The following is a 6,591-nucleotide window of genomic DNA, read 5'->3' on the forward strand; positions in this document are numbered from 1 at the left end:
TTACCAAATTTCTTCTGTCAATAACTAAGTCATCGTTGGGTACATGTGCATGCATAGCCGTTATGGTTGAAAGTCTATATTTATAAGTAAAGTTCTGATATCTTTGCACAGTTTACACAATTTAATGTACTAGAAGTAGATCATTATAGAAAAGAATTTTCCTGCCATGCCAATGTATGGACACAAACATTTTAGTATAGACATAAAACTTTTTAGATATAGATTTGTTTATACGTATGCTCATAATATATTTCAATTTTTGATTTGTATATTTTAATTTTTGATATTAATTTGAAGGGTTCCTTTTAATGGTTTAATTTTAAATTAAATATTATTTATTACTTTATATTTTCAAGTTTCAATTTTGATCTAATTTGGTTGGCCATTGTTAATCATGAGTTTAGCCAGTTCATCAAAACGGCCAATGAGAGTCAGCTAATGAGAGATTATGTGACTTAGTGCTATTATTATTATTGTACAGGTTCTTGATTAGTAGAGCTTGAAACAAAGGTATTTACAAACATTTATTGATAAACAATGAGTAATTTACTCATTTATATGGATAATTGTTAAGCATAATTGTGTATGTAAATTTTTTTAATTAAGTAAAAATAGTTTTAATTTTAAGTAGCATGCTCAAGTCAATGTCATCTATTTTAATAATTAATATAGTAATTACGCATTTGTTTTCTAATTATGTCAAAATGTTAAACAGACATACAGAAACAAGTCTAAACATTGTAAGTTATGTCTACTAACATGCTATTGAAATATAAACAAATGAAAATAAATTTTGTACAATATTGCCAAAAAATTCTGTTTTGATAAGCTTCGAGGAAGTTCCGTCAAATAGTTGAAAGACAAATCACTAACAACAAAACATTGACACAATATTAAAATAATTTTTAAACAAAAATTGATCACAGCTTTATAATCATAGTAACGGTTTCAAATAGAGACTCTTCAATTTCGTACAAACTGTTGTTGAATAGATATCTAAATAAAGAGATATACATGCATAAGGAAATTGCATGAATACTAAACGTAAGCAATGTTACAATTGTATCACTTGTTGCTGTTTCTTAAATATTGCACCGCTGAATGATCTAAGTAAATTGAAAGATAAGTCCCTAAATACAAAGTTATTGTTTCTTTAGCACATTGAATCACAAAAGTTGCAGACAATTCAACAATTGGTTTCTCCGTGTGATTAAAGAGTCCATCTGGTAGCTGAGCTATTTCGTTGTATGATATATCCCTAGTAATTCAATGTTCATATAATGCAAATGATTGTAACTTGCCAACCAATCACGACTTACAGATTTCGTAAATTTGGAAGATGCCTGAATGCTCCAGCATGAACTTGCTTTATGCCACAATTGTGTAATTTCCTCAAAATAGAAGAAAATAATATTATTAATTTAATAGATTTGATTTGCTGTTTTACATAAATGTATACAAATACTTACAGATAGGTAACAGCCGGCAAAATAAGGAAGTTTTCTTGGAGTTCATGTAGATTGTTGTTTTGGACAAAAAATTTCCTAAAAATTATTAAATAATTTAACCAAGCCTTGTTTTGTGACTTCGTGGCTTACATTTCTCCACTTCGAAATCCAAGCCTTTCTAGCGTCTTTAAAGAGTTTCCATCTATTTGGCTACTTTGGATTTTGCTAATAGCAAATACCAATAATTATTGAGATAGAAATACGTAAATTTGTGTGCTTATTGATGAAACACACACACACACACACACACACACACACACACACACACACACACACACACACACACACACACACACACACACACACACACACACACACACACACACACACACACACACACACACACACACACTCACACACACACACACACACACACACACACACACACACTCACACACACACACTCACTCACACACACACAAACAAACACACACACACACACACACACACACACACAAACACACACACACACACACACACACACACACACACACACACACACACACACACACACAAACATACATAAATACATGCGCGCGCGCACATGCACCTAGGCACTCAAACACAAACACGCACGCACGCACGCACGCACGCACGCACGCACAAAACCGTGTACGCACAAGCGGATACAAAAACATGCTTGGTAATTGTCATGACACTAACAGAGTCGAAAGAATTGGCAAGTCGGTAATGCCTTCACTTTCAATTCGAAGATTTACATCAACCATACCATCTAAACTCCTGCGCATATCACAGTTGATATCAAAAACTATACGTTTTAAATTAAATTAGAATATTCTACTTACAAAGTGCGCAAGCGTAGCAAATTGGACAAGTCACCAGACTTGATTGTATGAATTCTATTTTGAGTCAATTGTCTATAAAAATTATCAGTTAGTCATGTGTATATATATTAGAACTGATTAATCTCACAATTCTTGTATTTTATATTCAGACAAATCGAACAAATTTCTTTGAAAGAAATTAGTCACTGAAGTAATGCGGTTGTACTGTAGATAGCTAAAACCACATTAATTAAACACAGAAACGAGTATATACAATGTGTAGCACAACTGTGTTTATAGTAAAGTACAGTATTTTACTTACACTCTGACAACACATCGAGGTAGCCAGAATGGACTCGAAATCTTGTTGTAATTTCCTTTTCTGCAAAAGCAACAGAATTTTTTACATCATGATCTATATGCAGGCTGCGGCAGCAATAATTTAATGAATTTTTTCTAATAAGGTTTAATACAACATTAACAAGTATTTTCAACTATTTATGTTTGTGCCCAAAATTAAATCATTGATGTTAAAATTGTATAAAAATAATATTTTAGGTGCATAAAACGTAAAAATATTTGGGTTTAAAATTGAGAAAATAGCAATAACAAAACATAGTGTCAAAACATACATAATTTATATTAATGATATATATATATATATATATATATATATATATATATATATATATGACTATCCGCTGCCGGTTTAGAAGCATACACGTCTGAATCTGCCCTTGTGTAGTGATCAAAGATAGTTTGCAAAGTCCAGTAGTCTTTATCTAGCAACCAGCTAAAATGCCCTGGTTCGTCTAGGGGACAACACATGCCAGGTGCTTCTCCTTTCCACTTCATAGCGCCGCAGTTGACACACACGTTTGTCATAGAGCCAATACAACACGGAAGTGGATTAGAGACAGGTAGCATTTATAGGTAGGAATTATAGCAGAAAGTATCTATAAATGCGTTTGATGGTATCATAGGTGATGTTGGCCATGAATGATTGCAGTGAATAAAAATGTCGCGTATAGACTTGCAATCGTATAGCACTTCCGGATATTGCGCTGTTCCGTTGAATGAAATAAAGTCAAGTGCAGTTAGATGAATCGTCTAGCACTCCCGGATATGGCGCTGTCTGAAATGAAGTCACGTGCAGTTAGACGAACCATCAGAGCAGAACTGGAAGGCACACGCAGTACTCACCCGGATAATCCATTCACCGTATCTGACGAAGTCACGGGTCGTACGGACTCTCGTCATTTCGACAGTCCCGTTGAACGCCGTTTCTTCGAAGACGTTGCTGGCGTTTCGGGGAACAGGTGCTTCAAACACGGCAGCTCTTCGACGGTCGTAGACTGGCAAACGACTGTGCGCGTATTTTTTTCAAGACCCGGATATCAGGAAAAATATCTTCTGTTTCCCAGCGTCGCCCACAATAAACGACACGCTCAGCGCGTACCGTCCGACGTCGGGAACGGGCAGTCTAAATTCGGTGGAGATACGATCGCGTTCCGAAGATATTTGCGGGCGAGCGAAAGCGAGCGCGATCGGCAGGAAATGGCGTCGTCGTGGGAGAAGTCAGGAAGACGACCACAGTCTCACTTTCGACCGCAATGAATTCGGCGTGCGCGAGGCAGATTCGGTCGAGATCGGACCCGCCGTCTTTGAGAAACATTCCAACAGACGGACACACAGACATACAGCTAGACACACAGACAGTCACCTCTCCTTTATGCAATACTACGCGAACGCTCGGGAGCGCCCACTTCTGTCTGTCCACATGTCTGTAACGCGCCGATCGACACGACGCCGGTCTCGGATCGTCGCGAAACGCAGTGGGCCGGTCAAGATCGCGAGTCCGAGACGAACGGTCGCGTCGGATTCCGCCTCGACCGTCTCCGACGGTCTGAGACGAGACTTTGGCGGTCTGAAATGAGATGCGCGGGAGTTTGTTTCTTCAATTGAGCGAGTATGCGGGTGTGTAGTGCAAGATGTCCCCGCTGCAGTCGGAGTAAACCGGCTCACGGGACTGCTTTTGCGTGCGTGCGTCCGTCCGTGCATGTGTGTACGGAAGTTGCGTCTTCTCCACGAATAGATCATACCGTTTTAGGTGGATACTATAATACGCCAACCCACGCTTCCGCCTGTATGGACGAATGTCTATAATGCGCCGATCGACACGACGCCCGTCTCCGATTTTGTGAAACGAGACATTGGCGTTCTGAAATGAGATGAGCCGGAGTTTGTTTGCTCAATCAATTAACAGAGTATGCGGGTGTGACGTGCTCTCGCCATGCAGCCACTGTACACGCCATACAGAGTACAAAATGCGCCGACTCACCGGGCTGCTTTTGCGTGCGTGCGTGCGTGCGTGCTTGCGTGCGTGCGTGCGTGCGTGCGTGCGTGCGTGCGTGCGTGCGTGCGTGCTTGCGTGTGTCAAGGAAGGTGCGTCTTCTTTGCAGAAGTGACGTGCAACGATTGCCACCGCCCAGATTGCCACCGCTCATAGGGCGGATACATAGTACTAATGTAAATAGATTACTACATCTTACATGATTTGGAGGTTAGGAAATGCCAAGAAGTAGTCGCTATCGACGAATGGCACGCTGCAATGTTCAAAGTTGCTAGAATAGGACACACAAAAGACACTCCACAGTCAGCTAACAAACGGATATACGACCTAGCTAGATAAACAACGACTACCGTGTCTTACAATTCAAGAACGTCCTGCACAGGAAACTCGTGGCTAGGTGGCAGGCCGTCGCTGAAGTCGCTGTTGCTGCAATTAACAATTTTTGTGGGATAATTGCAGTCGCAAACATTGCATCCTTTCTCGGTCCAAATTCGTGGCCAATCTTGCTTTTGCTGCGAAGGCAGAGTGCGTAGCGAAGAGTTGCTTGATTGCGCGGTACAGTGAGTCGTCGTTGTGTCAGAAAACAGCCATAAGACTATCAGCATAATAGCAACCGTTGGAGAACGCATGGCAGACTGAAAGTCGACCAACCAAGCAGAGAAACTCTAGAGTTGCTGCCCGTATGTTTCTCTTGCTACATGGTCTATGTATATTCACGATAGACGGTTTCGCTTTGCTAGATCTTCACAGACTTTTGTATTGTTTGCAACGGATGCAATGAATTCCAAGATCTTGTAGATACCTTAGGTTTGCACAAACCTAAAAACGGTGTTGTGATCGTAAAAGGAACGTTGTGAAATTGGAGTGACAGAAGTAAAGGGCCACGCTTGCACTCTAGAACACGGTATTGTTGTACTATATCTAAATGAGCAAAAGCAAAGTTTGTAAGGCAAATGTATATATGTAAAAATAATTCTAATCGTATTTTTGTTCTATATCTAAGAAACCTAAAAAGGTTTGTAGGGCAAATGTATATATGTAAAAATAATTATAATTGTATTTTTGCTCTATATCTAAAAGAGCAAAAGCAAAGTTTATAGCGCAAATGTATATATGTAAAAATAATTATTATTGTATTTTTGTTCTAGATCTAAAAGAGCAAAAGCAAAGTTCATAAGGCAAATGTATATATGTAAAAATTATTTTAGATAATATTTGTTCTATATCTAGAAGAGCAAAAGCCAAGTTTATAGGACAAATATATATATATATGCAAAAATAATTTTAAGTAAAAGTTATATATTATTTTACGTGGTTTAGTATTACTACTAATTTATAATTATGATTTTTAAATTTATTCTCACATTTTGTATTTTTGACTTTGCAACGTGAGCCATAATTTTAATTGATTTTTAAAAATTTTAGTCATGTTTCTCCTGCAGCCGGCGTTGTTTCACGCCCTTCTTCATGTATACGCCGTAATACATAACCACACTAAAATTTGGCGTATCTCCATTTTCTAACAGCAAATACAAATTGAAGTGATTCTTTCATTTCTGGACATAATCGCTTTTCCAACCACTCTGCTCTTCTCCTACTGAGCAAGAGACATGAACACGAGATTTGAGTATACAGACAAGTCAGTATGGAATAAGCCAGTCCAAGTTATTGGGTTTAAATTTGCAAGTAGAGTATATGCAATGGTCACGCCCTATAGGTATACAAGAGTAAGGTCGCTCCAGTGCCTCTATTCTTGAAAACAATGATTTCTTAAAAATGCATTAAAAGCATACATGTCATAGACGTGTACAGATTGTTTCTACATATGATATTAAATAACGGTATAACAACAATCTGCAATTACTGATGTTGTAGCAAAGTATCCACTAGATGATTTAAGCAAACGTACTTCGCTTTTTTCATCCTGTGTACCAGTGACCATAGT

General features: G+C 38.3%; 1 long non-coding RNA gene across 1 annotated transcript; it reads right to left on the reverse strand.

The window, feature by feature from the left end:
- Positions 1-2,205: 2,205 nt before the first annotated feature.
- Positions 2,206-2,554, reverse strand: LOC134187545 (uncharacterized). The gene is made up of 3 exons (XR_009971131.1): positions 2,442-2,554; positions 2,315-2,386; positions 2,206-2,249 (listed from the first exon to the last, which is right to left on the reverse strand). It is a non-coding gene; the product is annotated as an uncharacterized LOC134187545 (long non-coding RNA).
- Between the last annotated feature and the right edge of the window lie 4,037 nt (positions 2,555-6,591).

Source organism: Corticium candelabrum, chromosome 12 (assembly GCF_963422355.1).
Source record: "Corticium candelabrum chromosome 12, ooCorCand1.1, whole genome shotgun sequence".
Classification (NCBI taxonomy): domain Eukaryota; kingdom Metazoa; phylum Porifera; class Homoscleromorpha; order Homosclerophorida; family Plakinidae; genus Corticium; species Corticium candelabrum.